General features: G+C 39.1%; 1 protein-coding gene and 1 pseudogene across 3 annotated transcripts in view; one reads left to right on the top strand and one right to left on the bottom strand.

Annotated features, from left to right (window-relative positions):
- Bcl9 (BCL9 transcription coactivator) overlaps positions 1-16,727 on the top strand; it is a 79,994-nt gene that overhangs the window by 19,274 nt on the left and 43,993 nt on the right. The window contains exon 2 of one of the 3 annotated variants that reach the window (XM_047517160.1): positions 15,145-15,247. The exons of the other annotated variants lie outside the window; for them this stretch is intronic. The gene's annotated coding sequence lies outside the window, so the exon portion shown is untranslated. The remainder of the gene's footprint in view (positions 1-15,144; positions 15,248-16,727) is intronic. 3 annotated transcript variants of the gene reach the window in all.
- LOC124989253 (60S ribosomal protein L10a-like) overlaps positions 1-16,727 on the bottom strand; it is a 137,895-nt pseudogene that overhangs the window by 109,678 nt on the left and 11,490 nt on the right.

Here is a 16,727-nt window from a genome sequence, read left to right as displayed (position 1 = left end):
GCGTGTGCGTGCACTTGCGCACTCACACTTCAGAGTTTGGGAAGCGGGGTAGTAGGATTAGGAGTAATCTTTTTAAAAGGCAAACCAGATCTCATTGCTTCCCTGCTTAATAATATCCAAATGGCCTTCAAATGCATTTAAAACAAAATCCAAACTCCTTCTCGTGGCCTAGCATAAGCCCTACATGATCTGGCCCCTGCTTTTCTCTGACCTCGTCTCTTAACACTTTATTTCAGCCTTAGCCACACTGGCCATTTCATTCCCTCAGATGCACCAAGTTTATTTCTACCTCAGGGCTTTTGCACTTGCTGTACCGTTGGCCCAGAATAGTCTGCCCTCAGATCTTCAACTTAAGGTCTGAGTGAACTTTCCTAACCCGTCGTTTGTCCTGCCCTTCACCTGCAAGCACTCTTCATCACAACATTCTTCTTTTTGTTCTTCATAGCATCATATTCTGCAATGGCCTTATTTATCTGTGCACTTTGTGACTGTTTCTCTCCACCTCTCCTATTTACTGCTGAACCCTGATTATTAGAACCGAGCTTAGCACACGCGAGATACTTCATAAGTAATTATTGAATAAAAAAGAATGGTTCTCTTTAGGGAATGTTGCTTTTCATACAGGAGTAACATTCAGGTAGACGTTGGCAATAAAGAATTGGATATGTGAATTCAAGAGAAGGCAATGGTGACATCATCTTACAGATGAAAGGTCAGAAAGCAAGACAACTCCTATGCCTTTTGAAGCAAAGGTATCACTTCACCGTTTCTGCCTCAGTTGCTCATTCTGCCAATGATGATGTAAAACCTGTGGTGTCCATTCACCTTCACTTTGATCATCCAACTGAGTGTCCTTTGTCCTCCAGAGATCATCTACCCAGTGGATTTTTGCAAAAACGCTACCTTATCTAAAGTAATTTTTGGAACTCCTGTTTTAGAATTGCCAACAGTCTGCAGCACATTAAAAATGTAAAATATTAATAACTACTGTTCACTCTGCACTTGCGCCAAGTACTATGCTGTGTTTTCATAACTTAATTTTGTTGAATCCACCCATAACCCTGTAAAATTAGTAGAATGATTCCCCAGTTTTGCAGCTGAGGAAACTAGAACTCGAAAATATAAAATCCTTTGAAAAACATCAGATCTAAGGTTCAAATTCAGTTTGGACAATTCCAGAGTTTGCATGCTTTGCTTCTTTGCAGCATTCTCAGTGGGAAGAGAAAAAAAGGGAGGAAATCTTTCACTTCCTTTGAATGTGGATGTGACTTGTGGAAATAGCCAGGAGTTCTAGAACAGAATCCTGACTATGCCAAATTGTGCCACTTCATTGATGTGTGAGCTCAGACTAGTAATTTCTCAACACCCAACACATAGTGGGAACTTAATTTTTCCCTCCTTTCTTTTCTTTTAAGAGATACAACTCTCCCCACCGCCCCCCCCCCACCCCAGTATTGGGAATTGAACTCAGGGGCACTCTACCACTGAGCTATATACCCTTAGTATTTTTTTAAATTACTTGTGAAGGCTGGCTTTGAACTTGCAATCTTCCTGCCTCAGCCTTCTGCTGTGATTACAGGCATGCACTACCACACCCAGCTAAGATACAGCTAACTCTTGATTTTTTTCAGGGTTTGATTATTTAGTTTGATGGATTATTGAGCCCCTTCTTTTCCTCACCTTTCATATCCTTATTATATTTAGGAGTATTTTATAATTTGTTATCATTTCCATGGTGAAGCTAGGCAAGGGGAGGGATTGGAGGTCTGGAGGTCTGAGAGAGGAACTAGAAAAGTGAAGTTGGGAGTGATTGGTTCAAAATACTTCTTCATTACTGTGTGAAGCCTGCAAACGTGGACAAACATCTGGGCCTCAATTTCCTCATCTGCAAAAATGAGAAAATATTACTTGTCTTCTATATCACAGAGCTGTTTTGAGGATCAAACTATGATCATGAAAGGCTCTTGGAGAGCATGAGGTTATATATAATCACAAAGTACCATTATTATTGCCTTCCTTACAAAATGACAGTCTGTCCTTCTTTTTTAGACGGTCTAAAACAATAATTGTGCTCTATTTGTAAATTTCCTAAATTAAACCCATGCTTTCCTTTATTCTTCAACTGAAACAGTTCTCAATCCACTCCCTTATTTGATCTCTATACCTAATGTTTGGCTTGTATAAAGTTGATATTTGCCCTATTCAATATGATAGCCACTATTAACATATAACCATTTAAATTTGAAATAATTAAAATGAAATAAAATTTTAAAATCAGTTTCTTAGTCACACTAACTTCATTTTAAGTACTTGATAGCCCCAAGTAGTTAGCAGCTACCACTTTGGACAGTACTTATAGAGAACATTTCCATCTTTGCAGAAAGTTCTATTAGACAACACTTGTTAATTTTCTCAAATTCCATTTTCCTATACTTTCTCCTGACTCCTATAGCCACCATAAAAGCAAGCTAATCCTTTTTCAGTTAATAACTCAGTGTACTTGCCAAGGACTAAATCATAGACGTTAGTTAGCCATCGTCTCTTCCAACCTCTTCAATTTATGCCTAAGAAAATTTAAGCCCAAAGAGGTGAGCTCACTTGCTAAAGCCTACACAACTCCTCAGTGGATTCCCACTGCTGTTTTCGCAGTGTAACTATGAAGGAGAGTAGGTTTATATTCCTCTTGCAGGATACCATGTCTCAGAAGAATATTTGCCTGAGACAGAACTTGCAAGTTGCTTCCTTGTGTCAGGGGATGTTCTCCTTCCTGGTCCAGTGCTGTTAGTGAACTCTCACTATGTTAAAGCAAAGATAGGCTGAAAGTTGGATAGTATGCCCTTTTACCCCTGCCTCTGTGAAATTACAAGTGCCCTAGAAAGCTGGCCATGTAGGAAGCTAGAGTATTCAGTGACTTGGAATCTGAATATATTCCCCCGACCCAGGTCAATACCCTGGGATTGGCCTTATGTCCTCTTTTTCCTCTATTCATTTCAATCATGGATCTTCAGGCAAACTTCTGGGAATTTGGAATGGGGATCATTGTTCCCCAGGATTACATGCAACGTGGTTGTAAAATGCTCTTGTACCAGAACTTAGTAAATAGTAAGTTCTTGATAGATGTTTAATTTTCTTCAGATCCACCCACTCCCACCATCGTCGTCAGCCCTTTCCAAAATACCAACACAAAGCTTGCAATTCCTACCATGTATTTACTAGAACCCCAAACTACTATTTCTTAAAATTTTTATCTCTTTGATTAATCTTCATTGAAAGACCATAACTGAGTGACCACTAACCTGATAGTTATAAAAGTATGGCAGGGATTTTAAACTTTAAACAAATTTTAAAATTTGTTGTCAAGACCCTCAGCACCAAATCAAAGGATCTGGTTGGTATAAAAGCACATCTCAAGATATCGGGGCCCAACATTTGAAGTAGCAATTATGCTGGAAACTTCACTGTGTGGTGGCTCCATTCCTCTAATATGTGTCTGAATTGAGCAACTGTGGGGTTCATTGTCAGGTGAAATGGATGTTGGGTCTTACTGAGAAAGAGGTTAGCTAGGTACTTGAGAATGAAATATGTGTACAGAGTTGAGTTCAGGTTTCATGGAGCCTGAAGCTTATTCAATTTGGGGACCCTCCTGAAGAAAAGAATAGACTTACTTAGATGCAGGGTCTTGAAAGAAGTCTGTGAAAGTGAGAGGTCCTGAAGCTTAAGAGCCATTGGTTTTTGGCTTTTACCTTAGACCTAAGTGTGAGTTTCTTTACTTTTAACTTACTCATTGATGGGACTGAAAAAGAGATTCTAGATGAAAGTGAAACATAGAAGGACTTTGGATGTATGAGGTTATCACATCTGACACATTTTATTACCTCATCTTGTGTGGAAGATGGGAGGGAAAGAAAAGAAAAAAATGAAAGAAAAGAAAGAAAGAGGGGGAGGGAGGGAGGGAAAAAAAGAAAGAAAGGAAGGAAGGAAGGAAGAAAGAAAGAAGGAAGAAAGAAAGGGAAAGGAGAGGAGAAGGAAGGAAGGAAGGAAGAAAGAAAGAAAGAGAAAGAAAGAAAGAAAGAAAGAAAGAAAGAAAGAAAGAAAGAAAGAAAGAAAGAAAGAAAGAAAGAAAGAAAAAAGAAAGGGAAAGGAGAGGAGAGGAAGGGGGAGGAGGGCAGGGGAGGGGAGAGGAGAGGAGAGGAGGAGGGAGGGTGGGAAGGAAGGAAGGAAGAAAGGAAGGGAGGGAGGAAGGGAAGGAAGGAAAATGCTTAGATTGGAGGCTATGGAAAATAAGAGTCTTGATGGTTGGGAAGCCTAAAAGGAGGCCAAGAACATCCTCTGGCACTGGGAAAAGGTTCCCCTCCAGTGCTGATTGTATCTGTTTATAGTTGTGTTTTACTTATTAAAGGGATATCCAGCTTTAAACTCCTTCCTAACCCTCCCTCTCCTGACACCTCCCCACCTACCTGCCACACACACACACACACACACACACACACACACACACACACACACAATTTCAACAAGTGGATTTTACAAACCCATTGGCTCTGGTAACAATTTTCTGTAAGAATGAATTCATAGACTGTGCAGAATTTAAAGAAATTGACTTAGATTTTTCAGAAGAAAGTTTTTAAAAAATCTTAATAAGAGATTGTTGCTACTACTGCAATAGCAATATCATCAGTAAGTTTAGGAAGAGAATACTACTCTGGCCTTCTTTTCATAATCCTAGATAACTTACTTCTAATTGAGTTGACATTTTATACATACTTGGTATGTGCTCAAGGGAAATTTAAGAGGAAAAGACAAAATGGAACCCATTCATTTATTTCTGAATCAAGTGAAAGCAAGGAGAAAATATGTCACTTATAAAAAAAAAAGATATGCTCATAATGAATGGTACAAAAATATTTTTTTTCTTTTTGCATCAAAGTTGGCATGTAACTGACCCCAAATGAGAATAATGCCTAATTCTGTGGAAGGAAAATGTGGGGAAATAATGAGACCATGGGAAATGAAAGTGAGTAGTATTCCTGCACAACGAAGCCTAAATCCTTTCTAGTCTCAGGAACCTCCCCACCCTGATCTCAGGAACCAATCCTCCCTCCTCCTCCTAATGCAGAGATCCCTTTATCTACTTAGAAGGTGGCATTGCTGGTGACCCAGCAACTAAGACTGCCTTCTGCTCAACTGCTGGCTGTTTCAAATTTAATGTTCCACTGTAGCACTAACAATCACACTTTCAAAGCTATGCCGTTCTGCTCTGCAAATCACAGGCACACGCCAACATTAGCAAACACATACAACTGCACTCTCTCCATGACAAAGCATGCTGCTTCCTTTCTTATGGAAGTCTTTTCATATCAAAGTTTAGGTATGCTAACAATTCCACCTCTTATCTTTTTAGAAATGTCCAAGCTATCCCCTTATCCTCAGGAAAAGTCCTAGACTTGTCACTTCTCTCAATAGGGCTCTGTCACTGGGTAGAAGTGCTTAAGGGCAAAGTTCTGTAGTCAGTTCATCTCCTAAGAGATGCACTTCCACAGGCTTGAGAGGCTTTAAAACCCAACAAAGAAAATTCTTCCTAACAGATACCACTTCCTAAAAGGAGGAAAAAGTTAAGAAAGAAGGATCAGGCACAGATTATTTCCGTTTATGATGAATCTGAAGACTCACAGGCATAATCTGGACACCCTGATGATGATGGCCAGTGGAGTCTGTGGTCTGAAAAAATCCAGCTAGAACTCAGGTGGTTTCAGCAGACATCTATTGCTTACTTTCTATGTGTCAGGTATTGTGTCCAACTGCATGTCTGGGCTAGAAATACTAGTATTTCACAAGCAGCAACTGAAACTTTGCAAAATACCTAGAAAGTGCACCTTGAATGAAAAGAAAAGTCTTAGGATAGAACTCGGGGGATCCCTGATAGTTAATGAAAAGGTATAAGAAGCAGCTGGGGAAAAAAAGTGAGAAGTAAGAGAGAGAAGAAGTAAAAAGATAGTGTCACCGAAGTCAGGTCAGGGAGAGAACCTTAAGAGGCATGGACAAGTCAGTAGTGCAGACCCCACAAAGAGGTCAGGCAAGATGTAGGCTAGAAGGTGCTTTCTGGATTTGAAAATTCAAAGCCATTTGTGACTTAGGTTAAAGCAATTTCTATGAAATAGGAATGGGTAGAAGCTTTGCATTATCATCTTCTTAAGTGCAGGAATTATGTTTTCATAATTTACTCTTATATAGGCAGAGTTGCTATCTTTTGCTCCTATTCTTCAGCTTGTCCCTTTATCCCTACTCCCATTCTTCCTAACACAACACTATTGACTGATTTCCTAATCAACAATTTCTTTACTTTCCCTATGGTTTTCCATGGTTTCCACAACTATTTGTCTATGTGATTTCCCTAATACTTTTATGTCTCTCCTGAGTTCCAGACATATTTTCAATTGCCCACGAACATCTCAACCTTGACCTTCCATGGCACATTTTTAATCATCCAGAAAGTCTACATCTCTTCCTATATTCCCTTTCCTAGTCAAATATTACCACCTTAAAAAAGGTGGTAACCTCAGACTAATCCAATTCTTTTCCCCCTTTAATTTCTGTATATTTATAGTCTTGAGAATCTTTAATTTCATCTTAGAAATGTCTCCAAATTCAGTTTTTTCTTTTTCTATGGCTGCATATATACTTCTTTTAGGACTTATTTCATCTTAATTTTGAGGAGTGTATGTCTCCTTCTCTAAATCCTGAGAGTCTTTAGAATAAGATCATCTTATCTAATCTTATAACCCTGCCCCTAATAGTGCCTAGCACCTAGCAGGTGCACATCAATATTTGTTGAATGAATGAATAAGATTTTTTCATATTTTTGCATCACCATGACCAAAATACGGAACAAGAAAAACTTACGGGAGCAAAAGTATATCTGGGGCAAACTGTTTCAGAGGACTCAGTCCATAGACAACCAGTGTGTTTGAGCCCAAGATGAAGCAGCACTTGGTGGGGGTGGTGGGAAGGGAGCAGCAAAGGAAAGCTTCTCCCCTTTTGGCAGCAAGAAAGCAGAGAGAGAGGAAAAGAGAGGGAGGGAGGGAGGAAGAGGAAGGAGCCACAGGAAGAGCAACCTTTCTATGGTATGCTCCAGTGACCCACCTTCTCTAGCCATGCCTCACCTGCCTACAGTTACCACCCAGTGGATCAATTCAAACTAGGATGGACTGATTAGGCTACTGCTCTCACAATTTAATCATTTTACCTCTGAATGTTCCTGCATTAACAGGAGATTAGCTTTTGGAGAACACCTCATATCCAAATCATAACAATTTGACTTTTATGTTGTTTGTTGTACCATCCAGAAGCTTATTTCTCTGTTTGTGGTCCTGCCATTTTTTTCTCTCTCATTTGCCCACCAGTCTAGTTCCTTCACTGTAGCTATAACTGGATGATATGTGAACTTGTTTTCTTGAAGATGGGAGGCATTAAACCAATTAGTTCTGAATTTTTCCCTCCTCCCCCTTCCAACAGAGGCTAATACTTCTCAGATAAGAAGAGTGATAGATAATCTAGTCTTCAGGGGGTAGAAGTAGGGGGTAATTACTGGAGAGCAATTACTTCCTCATTGCAATAATGCTCTCTTCCCAAGGCCTACCCTAATGTAGCTCAGAATAGGAACCCAGTCAACACCAGTTGAACAAGTGAATAAATGAGTGAGCAAGAACTTGAATACTGAGGAGAATGCAAATAAGATGCCCAAAGGGGAACCACTTTCATCCCACTAGGAAGGACTTTTTTGGGGGGGTTACCTGTGGTTGAACTCAGGGGCACTCGACCACTGAGCCACATCCTCAGCCCTATTTTGTATTTTATTTAGAGACAGGGTCTCACTGAGTTGCTTAGTGCCTCGCTTTTGCTGAGGCTGGCCTTGAACTCGAGATCCTCCTGCATCAGCCTCTGAGTGGATTACAGGCATGCACCACTGTGCCCATCTAGGAAGGACATTTTAAAGACATAAATTTAGGAAGAACCATTTCAAAGTTGGGTATTTATTTATTTATTTATTTATTTATTTTGGTACCAGAGATTGAACCCAGCAGTGTGTAACCATTGAGCCATGTTCCCAGACCTTTTTAGTTTTTTATTTTGAGACAGGGTCTCACTAAGTTGCTTAGGACTTTACAAAGTTACTGAGGCTGGTTTTGAACTCATGATCCTCCTGCCTTAACCTCCCAAGTCTCTGGGATTACAGACATGTGCCACAGTGTGGGGCAAGTTGGGCCTTTAGATAAGGTTCTTCGCTAAGGAGATTCCAGCCCACTGGCCCTCAAATACATGGATATATATTTTTTTCAAATATATATTCAAATAACTGGATGATATTTCAGGGATAGGCATATTGCTTGAAGGGGAAGAGACAGTCCTGAAGAAATCAGCCCACCTTAAGTCTTATCCTGACCTCGTGGGGGAAGGAATAGCTAGGATATGGGCTCCCTAACACACCTGCCTTGGGTGACTGTCATCCTTTCTGTCATTTGTAGGAGTTATTCTCGACTGAGAGTCCCACATGGGGGATTTTTTGGATGCCCTTAATTGGTGGCCTTGTTTTTTGGCAACTTCATTGACTACCCCCACCACCAAAGCAACAGATGTTAAACATTTTTGTTTTTTCTTCTCACATGAGGAAAACTGGTATATTTTCTCAAGCAAGATCCCAGTAATTGGTCTTCAGAGGAGCATAGTTATGTAAATTTGGGCACATCATGTAACCTTTCTGGGTCACAACTCTTTCATCTGTCAAATGAAGGGGTCGGTCAACTAAACAAAATTCTCCTTAGATACACCATGCTGATTTGGGGTTCTGGATAGGTCTCTTAACCATCCTTACCACAGAGGCCCTCATCTCTCTTACTGGTTTGTCTTAGCAGTATAGGAAGTCAAGGATCTCAGCTATGTTAAGGAAACAAAAATGATATATTAAAATTCTGTGCATACACAAAATCCAAAATGAGAACTGGGAGAATAACATGATGATTCATCTTATAAAAGTTTTCTTAATTTACTAAAGCATTTATTTGTTTTTCATACTCTTAAATTATATTTTAAGGCCTGTCCTTAAAGGTAGGTTCCTGTCCTCTTTCAGGATTTCTTAAAAGTGACTTCTTCTAGTAAGTCAGACTGGGGTTCCCTCTGATCAGAGGTCTTTCCCTGTGTCCCTCACTTGCCAGAGTTGCTCATACTCTTAAGAATAATAGGGAATCAACCCTTGTAAACAGTAGAAAATCAGGAGGGCATCCTTAGATCCTGCTGGTCTTTATCCATATAAATTCATCCCCAGCAAAGAAATGTATGGAGGGCAAGAAGACCTTAAGTGTGTTATTTGCTACTTAGGTCTAAGGCTCTTGAGCCATCCTGCTAGCTGGGTAGCCAGAATCAATCACTGGTAGAGACAGACCCATCCTTGGTATCAGAGGACCTGCTTGTCTCCCATCCACCAGGCTGAATACCACGAGGACTACCAAGTGCCTCTGAGGACATGGTAATCACAACATTCCTAGCAATTCCATCACTAGAGAAAATTTTGACCAAGAAATAATAATTCATTCTTATATGATATTAACATTCATGTAATCAGTTGTAACAGTTGTTACCTCTTTTGTTTCTTACAACTCTGAAGTGGGTAGGATTGCTCTTGTTATCCCCATTTTACAATAGAAAGAAACAAAGGTTGCCTGGTCTGAGACCCAAGACTCCAGATTCTAAATCTTTCCATGCTTCTTGAACTTTCTGGCCAGCCATCATTCATGCTCCCACCCAGGCTGATGTGAGACCAACCTGCTTCACTCCTGGACAGTGAATTACAGATAGTGGCAAGGGTACCTCAGTGTTTTTTATCCTCCCACGGCTTAGCTGCAGACAAAGGTCCCCTTCTTTCCATCAAAGTAAAGCCACCAGGTGGGGAGGAACTCAGTGATATGGGAACTGGAGTAGAGTTTACCACCAGATTCTGTTGAAGTCCCTGAGTTCTTTCTCAGCAGGAATTCGACCTCCATTTTCCTCTATGGAGAGATCCAAGAATGATGGAAATCAAAACTAGGGACTGACTTCACATAAGGTGTAACTATGGGCAACTCTCCAGACATGAGTCAAAGAACAGAATGTGGAGGGCAGGAGTACCTTCTCTGACCTTCCCATGTCTGAAGAGGTATATAAACTTCCTTGGTTTTGCCCCAAACTCCAGCTCTGACACCCAGTACTTTTTATTTTCTCTATTCATGTGTTCTATATACTAGCATTTATTGAGCATCTATTATGTGTTTGGGGGATTGGAGATAAAACACTACGCAAATCCAATGTCTTCCTGGATTTTATATTCTGTTAGAGTGTAAACTAAAGGCCAGGTTTTCTCAGCAAAGACCCCTAAGAATCAGGTGACCAATGTGTTTCCATACATCTCTTTGACCTTAACTGAAATCACTTCTGGGATAGCTTCAGTTCTGTTGGTTGAGGAAATTCTTGACCTGAACTGACCAAAGGTGACCAGCCAGTATTGCATTCTGATCCCCTTAACACCTCTTTAGGAGGAAAGGTTCACAGATTGATGGTTTCAGTCCACTGTAATATTTAAGAACAGAAACTGGTTCTATTTATTGAGTTTTGTTTCTCCCTGTGGAACAATCCAACAAAGTCTATCTGTGTGTTGTGTGTATGTGCACGCACATAAGCACGTCAGTGTGCCCACATATTTGTGGCAGATCTTATTAGACTTATATATTAGGTGCTTGTGTGGGGGCTGTGTTATTCTCCATAGAATGGAACATGTGTTAGGCACAATAAAGGCTTCATAATTGATTAATATTGCTGCTTGAAAATAAGATTCCTACACCATAGAACAGAACCAGATTCTTAGAACTAGAAGGTACTCTGGAGACTCCAGTTCCATCAGTTAAAAATGGGGATGAGGGAGCAATTCAGTATAATAAAGATTAAGAGAGTAGGCTCTGGCTGGGCACAGTAGTACATGCCTGAAATCCCAGCGACTCAGGAAACTGAGGCAGGAAGGTTGCAAGTTTGAGGCCAGTTTCAGGAATTTAACAAGATCCTCTCTCAAAAGAAAAAAAGAAAAAGTGCTACGGATGTAGCTCAGTGGCAAATCAACCCAGGCTCAATCTCTAGTGGGAAAAAAAAAAAAATGAGTAGGGAGTAGGCTCTGAAGTGAGATGCAATTTAAATTCCTAACCTTGTCATTTAAAGGCAGTGAGGATTGTTTTGTTCTTAAATAACTTATTTATTTAGGTCTCAGTTTCCTTATCTCTAAAATGGGGAGAATTGCTATAAAGGTTAAGTCAGAAAGTTTATTCCACACAGTACCTGGCTCAACACATGCAATGAATGTCATTATTTTCCAGGAAGAAGTGACTTTCTTAAGTCACACAGCTAGTTAGAGATAGACATGAGAATAACTAGGGTTCCCAACTCCCTGTCATGTGATTTTTGACACTATGCCATAGAAGAATAGAGGACAGGTAAGATGAGCAACTTAGTTCAGATGTGGGTGTTACGGTGCCCTAAAAGGAAAGAAAAAATCCTGTTACTTTTTGAGAGCTACTGTGTACCAAGCAGTATTCTGCATTCCATATGTATGAGCTCATTAATCTTCAGAGAAACACTACATGGCATTATTATTGTCCCTACCCTAGAAACGGAAAACTGAAACTTAGGAAGAATAAGACGTTTACACAAACCTGGGTCCATCTGACCAAGTTCCCCAAACCATGCCTTACTCCACACTATGGTAAGGGTATTGAGGCACAGGAAAAGTAACTGCAAGATAAAAGGGACTCAAGACAAGGCTGTGGGTAGATCACTTTGTGTTATTGTCCCTGCTCTCAGTGGCTGCCCCCTCATGAGACTGTGATTGCCATTTGTGGAGGAATATGGTATAATTTGAGTGTACAGCGTTGTTTCACTGTATAAGAGAATCTGTGTAGACAAATGAAGAACCTACCACCATTTAGGACCAGAATTCCAGAGGAACAAACTATGTGCATAACTTGACGTCAGGGGAAGGTGTTTTATTTCCAGTGTGAAATGCCAAATAGTCCAGGAATGATAAAATCACCCTAGTTTTTCTTATGAACTCCTAGAAGTCATCTTTGTTGGTATAAATGAGATCATTTAGCCTAATTAGTTCCAAGCTTAATTAGCAGTAATTATCCCAACATGGGAGTAATATCCGAGCAGGAAGTGCGGAGTCCTCGATTAGATAGATCTCTAATTGGTGTTACAATATTGTAATTAAAGCGTGTTTGTACGCCTCTGCCGCAGCACGCGATTTGTTTCATGTCTGATTAAACAGGGAGAACCAGCAGCCTTTGAGGGGGCCAGAATTTTGATCTGATTCACGTAACATGTTAACCCTATGAAAAGAGAGTTGGGAACCTGTCTCTGTGGTCAAGGTGAGGGTCCCACACTGAGCCAAGTGTGTGCGCTCTTTTGCCAATAGGACGTGCTTTTGCTCTGCTCAACCCTCCTGCTCCCATATAGCATAAGTGGGAGAAGGTAAATATTTGGTTGAAAGGTCAGTTTGTCAGTTTTTGGACTTTTGAGGGTGGATTCAGACATAACTCAGGGAAGATTGAAAAAAAGAAAAATAATAGCTATCATTTATTGAGCATTTACTATGTGCCAGAAGCTATGCTAAATGCTTTAAATGTCAAAACTCATTAAAACTTCAGAGAAATCTCTGAGATAGCTTGTTATACTCCCTGTTTTATAACTCTTCTTCCTGAGAGGAAGAAGTTGCTTCCTCTGGTTGACTCTGGGTTATCCTTCAGGTCTTGCCTTGAACATCACTCCTCTGCAGGCCACCTCAGACCCGGTTAGTTCCCCTACATATTTCCTTGTAATTTTTTTTCTCACACTCTTTTATAGTCTAATTGTCCATCTTCCCCGTCAAACCATAATCTAATTTCTGCCTCCTTCACTGCTGTATGCCCAATGCCCAGCACCTAGCAAAGTGCCAGCAGTACTACAGCGATCGAACAAATGAGAGTCAAATGAATTGTCAGAAATCACCCAACTCATTAGTCACCCAGAGATTCAAACCAAATCTGTGTGGTTCTCTAGTCTGTGTGTTTTTCATTACATCATGCTTCCTTTTTTTAGCATTAAAAATATCAAAAGTAAAGTTTCTAGGTAATACAAATATAATAAATATGTATTTGGGGAAAGGATAGAGGAATGGATACTTTTCTTCTCATTTCAAAATGCTGTTTTACAATTTTGCAATAGATTCCCTTAACCACTCATTAATATTTATTTGCTTAACGTTCCAACCTTATGTTACTATTTAGAAATTCTTGCCCACACTCTAATAATTGGTAATTGAATTTAATAACCCTAAGAGAATTGAAATAAACCAGATAAAATCTATGTGCATTTATAAAACATTGGATTCTGCAAATGCTTTAAATGTACCTAACACTCTCAGAATCTGTATTCCAGCAATTACCAGCTGTGATTTTGGCAAACCTCAAGAATGTTTATTTATTAGGAACAGTGACACAAAATTTGGGGGAATATTTGTCTCAAGGTAACTTTGGTAGATATTTAAATGAAAAAGTGCCACCTGATGCACTTTGTGGAGGAATAAGAGGCAGGCTAGATCAGAACGGAGCCAGTGCCTTTTAAACTTTGAAAATCATTGCTATTTAATCTTGGTCACTGCTGAAACATTCCAGGGAGTGAGAGGCTCAACAAGAATTTTGCTTACTTTATAAAAATATATTTAATTACTTATTTATTTTTATTATGAGACAAGGTCTTGCTCTATTGCCCATGCTGGCCCTAAATTCTTGGGTTCAAAGAATCCTCTGCCTCAGTTTCACAGGTATGAGGACTATAAGTATGTAAGTAGATGATACTTGTGCAAATTATAAAATTAATACAAAAAAGTAAAAGTGAAAAAGTCCCCTTTTGACTTTCCCCTACTGCAGCTACTCCAGAGATAACCAGTTTTACACACTGTATGCATATGCAAGCATGCACATTTTTAAAGGTATTACCTCTTACCGAGAACACCATAGTACACAGTGAACATAAACATGAATTAGCAGAGTTGGGGTTGTGGCTCAGTGGCACAGTGCTTGCCTAGGATGTGTCAGGCACTGGGTTAGATCCTCAGCACCACATATAAACAAATAAAATAAAGGTCTATCAACATCTAAAAATATATATATTTTTTAAAAAGATGAATTAGCTCACTTCCTAGTCTAGGCAAAAACCGGAGAATGAGAAATTCACTACGTAGAAACTAAAAGAACAAAGCTCTGTAAGTCTATTTTTCTACAAAAACTATTCCTAACATCTTGATTATGTACTGAGATTTGAAATATGGTACTAATGAATGAGAAATGCTGCTTGACTCATGACAATAATGACATCATCAAGTATGACTCCTGAATCTTCCTGCATTTTCCATTTTGACTAATTCCTAAGATGATGTTTCTATGAATCTATTTCTCTCAATACCAGCAATAATGAGAGTGAGGTGATAGGTTATGATCACTGTTAGCAACTTCACTTACTGCTGATCTCTGTCACTAGAGGAGCGAGGTGAGAAAGTAAAGATGAATTCATGCAAATCTATTACTATCAGAAGAGAAATGTCTATTTATATAAAGGGCATCATCGTTATATTATTTTGTGTGGACAGGGCTTGATGAATCTGTTGGAGGACTATTGTAGTGCAAGAACATCCACAAAACTTCCTATAGTTTATATTAAAGTTTGGAATTGTTTTTGGCTTTTGAATAACCAGAAATAACTGTGATAGTAAAATAATTGGATTTACATTTGGACAAGTAATAGATAAACTGGGTTAAAATTATAGCAGTGTAAGTATCATGATATCCAAAGAGTCCACTAGCCAAGGTCATCATCAGCCTATTATATTTTATATTTAGAATTTATTGAGCCCTGCTAGGCTCTGTAGAAAACTTGGTGGCCTGTGAACTGATAGTTTAATTTATCAACTCATTTTATTTATCAAAGATGTGTCTGTAGTCCCTGTAGCTTCCCCCGCCCTGCCCCCCCCACTACGGGCTTGCCTTGGATGGAAATAGACTGAATTTTTTTTTTTTTTGGTAATGACTATGGAAGACTCTCATGACTGAGTAGAACATGATTCTCTTCTGGAAAGTATCTTTGGCAAACCAAAGGACTAATGCAGTGGAATGTTCTGGAAGCATCCTCTACCACCACGGTAACTTTTTATCTTTATTTAAAATATTGTGTTCCATTGTGTCCATAGTGTGCTTATTTTCATGTCCCTTTTTTTTTTTTTTTTTTTTTTTGGCTTAAAAAGTATAAACCTTAGAACTGAAACAAAGTTGGTTTTCCTTATGTTTCTCTGAACCTTGATCTTTCCATTTGTAATGATCTGTAAGGTCCCTTATGGTTTTTGGCATTCTTCTAGTCTACCATATGAGCTTTGGAGCAAGCTTCCAAGTTTTTCTACCAATGATCTCTGTGTGTGTGTGTGTGTGTTTATGCGTGTGTGTTTGTGTGTGTGTGTGTGTGTGTGTGTGTGTTTAAATGTCTTCTTAAATCTCTTTGTGATACCAAGCTCTGAATGAATGTGGCTATGATCAATATAACAAATCAAGATCTTATGTCTATAAGAACAAACTCCAAATAGTTTTAAAGTATAAGTTAACTGATTATTTCCCCTTTTCCTTGGCTTAAATTTAGAAAACTTTCCCCCTTAATACTTTAATACAATTTGAATTCTCCCTTTCAAGATATATCCCCTTGAGATTCCTGATCAGCTTTTTCTTTGCCATCACAGTATTTCTGAGGGTCTTTCTCCTTTTGCTGGCTAATGACTTTCTGTATGACTTGCTTCAGTTATTCTCCTTAACTAATAAATTTAGTTAGTACAGCTGCCTTTTAGGATGGGGTCTATGTGATATACACCTTGTTGGCTTTCTTCCCCTCTATGTCAAATGCTTTGCATAGATTAGACATTCAGAAAATGGCTGTTGAATTGAATTGAATTTCTGGCAATTCCTACACATAAATCCTTCAGATCTTCCTCCAAAGAAATCTTTCTGGACTAACAGACTTCACATTCCATAATACTTTTGTGTGCATTGTTTTTGTCATATTAACTCACTAGTTATTTGTTCTAGTTATTCCTTTTGAAGTATAAGGGAAGGGTACCCAGAATTGGAGTTAGAAAATTTGTTTCTATCTCTGTTAATATATTAGTTGAGTGACTAAGGACAGTCCTTCAGCCTCCCTAGATTCAAGTTATCAAACTGTCAACCAAAAAGCTGGAAGGAGTGAGATTAAAATGGATCATATGATACCTAGGGTCCTTTCTAGCCTTAGAATTCTGATTTTTTTGGCATATTGGTTTCCTAACAAGATCATAAACTTCCCAATAGCAGAGGATTTTCTTTTTCTACTCTTTGGAGTAGAAACCCTCTTGACATCAAGGGTGCTTAAAAAATTAGACAATGACTGCTGTTCCATTCCTTTTAGCAAAGAAGTTAAACCTGAATATGTCTATCTGATAGCCTATGTCCTGAAGGGGCTCTCAGATCCACCCTGGAAGTGCTCTTCTGGGCTCAGACATCAGCAACTGAGACCAACAGGCTGTATTAGTTGTGAATAGAGGCACTGCTTTGCCTTTTTAAGTAAATATGTTTATGGTTTGTGCTGCTTTCTTCAGTAAGATC

This window comes from Sciurus carolinensis, chromosome 1 (assembly GCF_902686445.1).
Source record: "Sciurus carolinensis chromosome 1, mSciCar1.2, whole genome shotgun sequence".
Lineage (NCBI taxonomy): Eukaryota > Metazoa > Chordata > Mammalia > Rodentia > Sciuridae > Sciurus > Sciurus carolinensis.
This window is presented reverse-complemented; position numbering and strand designations above follow the sequence as displayed.